Source organism: Cryptomeria japonica, chromosome 6 (genome assembly GCF_030272615.1).
Source record: "Cryptomeria japonica chromosome 6, Sugi_1.0, whole genome shotgun sequence".
NCBI lineage: Eukaryota > Viridiplantae > Streptophyta > Pinopsida > Cupressales > Cupressaceae > Cryptomeria > Cryptomeria japonica.
Genome location: NC_081410.1, coordinates 459,647,615 through 459,650,645, shown reverse-complemented (window position 1 = coordinate 459,650,645; position 3,031 = coordinate 459,647,615).

Sequence of the window (3,031 nt, the reverse complement as noted above, 5' to 3'; positions counted from 1 at the left end):
GATGAAGAATCTTAGGATTCTTCGGAGTACCAATGTTAGCTACTTCTATAGGTTCAATCAGGATAGCTGATCTCTCTTGAAAATGTTTGGGGACGGTGTCACATATTCCATCTTCGGGCACCTCAAGAAGGTTTTCACCCTTAGATACACCCTTTATTTTATCTTTTGATTGTTCTAATGTTGCCATAACATAGTTTTTAGCATTAGACCCTCTTTTTAATTCTTTAATTTAACTTTTGCGACTGGAAGATTTGGCACCCCTTGACTAGAGGATGTGTTAATAGATTAGCTGGTGGAAGCTCTTTTGGGTGTTATGGGTTCAATGGCAATGAGATATATGACTATAGCATTGTCATTTGGGAAGGTATCAACTGTACTGATTCTGGAGGTGTCCCAGTCAATAATTTTTGGGTGTATTAAGGGTAAAGGATCGTCTGATTGGTTAATTTCAAAAACTTCAGCAGTCATGGCATAATTGTCAAAGTTTGTTGTTGTTTCAGTCGAGTTAAGGATATCACTCTCCTCAGTATATGTTCTCCTGATCACCCTCCGATTGGTCTCAGTGAAGTTAGAATTGTTAGTTTGTGATTCCCATTCAAGTGGCCAATATTTTGACATTTGGCCCACATACGCATGAACTAAATCGATATGTACATCTTTTGTACCACAAGATTCTTCAGAAGATATTTCAAAATATGTATCAAATTCCCACTGATGTGAGTCAGTTTAACTGCTATCTTGTAATCTACAGATTTGTTCACATAGATTGTGGGTTGCTTCTTCTGTTTTCTTTTCCATTGATTTTCTTCTCTCATATTCAGCTTCTTCTAGACTGATGGTTACTTCTACTAGTCTAGCTATTAGATCTATTAGGATTCCCAAAGACACTAAGAGGGGGGGAGTGAATCAATATCTGACCAGTATAATAATTTTCTTAACTTATAACATGAAAAGCATATTAAAACTGTGTAAAGGTAAACCAAAAATAATGCAATAAATAAGAATAGCAACCACAACATAAGAGACACACCATAACACAATATTTTAATGAGGAAACCCGATGTGGGAAAAACCTCAGTGGGATTTGTGACCCACAATATTCACTTACTGGCCAATAAGAGAATATTACTGCTTATAATAGGGGCCTACACATGCAAGAAGGCCAAGTGCCTAGAGCTCACTGCTCAATTACAATGAAGTCACACTGACTTACAAAATGGATTATACTAATCCAATGTCTTGTACTACTTCAGATCAGCATCTACTATGCTAGATTCAGTATCGGTTTAAGCTCTGCAATATACATAAACCCTTATCCCAATAATTCGCACATTAGGTCTACTATCTTCTTTTCATACTTCACATTCTAAATGATCTATAATGATCACATACATATATGAGTCATATTACAATTCACCAAGTCAGCCTACAAAAGATTTTACAATTAAATACAAAATACATTTAAACAAAATTCCTATCGGTCATGGTGCCAGTGATCAATCTTTTTGGTGTCGGTGATATGTATGCCAGTGTAGAGTCTGTCGGTGTCGGTGCCTATGTCTACCTGCCGGTATCACATGATTGTAAGGTTTCCATCAATGACAATACCTTCAATCACCTATAATTTCTCATTGGAGTGTGCATTTTCCAACAATCTCTCCCTTTGGCATTGATGGCAACACTTGTGAGAAAAATCAAAAAGTGTCTAAAAAATGATATCCAAAAAGAATTTCTTACCAAAACTATGTTGTCAAAAATCCATACTCCCTCTGAGTTGATGATGTCCTGTTCTGATCATTTTTCTCATCTCAGTACTCCCCCTTTGACATCAATGACAACGGTTGTCATTTTCTATTAGTGGAGTGTGTTTCCTTCCTGGCTCCTTGTATCCTGTGGGTTACAATCTGAAAGAGTTCTGCTAATACCAAATTTAGACTCTCAGTAAACTTTTCACTCTCTTTCAGTGCAGCCTCTGTCCTTTGAATAGTACCGGTGAGGTGATGCATTTTTTCCTCTGATGTCTTCAGTCCTTGAACAAGTGCCTCAGAGATCTCTTTACTCAAAGAGATGAGGTATTCCAATTTGGGGCTAAGTTTGCACTTAAGATCTTTTGCCTTCGCTTTTATTTTGTCTTTCTCGTTTTTCAAATTTCTCAAGTTTTTATTCAAGACTGTGTATCTTTTGCTCTGTAACTGATAATGGTTCAAATGAACCGATGAGGTTATCAGCGATATTATCAATCTCCTTTTGTACCTTACTTTGATGCAGGAGCATCCCAGAAGGAAAGAACTTGTTTCATGGTACCAAGGAGTGAAGGAAGGATCATGACATCAAGAAAGATCAACTTGGAGGTGTTGAAGCCCATTATGGTTTCTTATGTTAAAAATGATGTGTTTGTATGATGCTCCTATGCATAAAATTATTGTAACAAGAGCCAATAGTGTCCATGAGAACAAGTTTGGTTTGATGAGGTTCTAGATTTGTTTAATTATCTCTAGGAGTGTGAAATTATGTTTTAGATAAATTAAAAGTGTCATAGGTTACAAAATCCATAAGTTGTAAATTCAAATATTTGAATTACAACGGTTAGTATGTAAAATGGTGGGAATGTGCAAATCATGATTTTAGGAATTGTTAGTGCCTTCTAACTGATTTGGATCAGTTATGGTGGTCATCTAGATGTTTATAAAGTCTATGCAAACATTATTGTGCGTGAAGAAGTCTCTAGGGAAGTCTGGAGAAGTCTGTTGGACAGTTTGTAAATCTGGAACAGCAATAAGAAACTTTTAATTTCCTTCATTTTCTATGTATGGTTTGTCTTATTTTTCTTTGTAAGTCATAATATCATGTTGGCCATGCTCTGAGGGCTTATTTGTTTGTTCCATGCAAGCTGGAGACGTTTTGAAGTTCTGAAATAACATTACTTTCATTTGATTTCTGACTGTCCCATAACAGACTGTGAAGTTTCTTTTGTTTTGAGAGTTTTTAAGGATGTTTGGATCCATCCTTTGAATGCCTTATCTGATTCTCA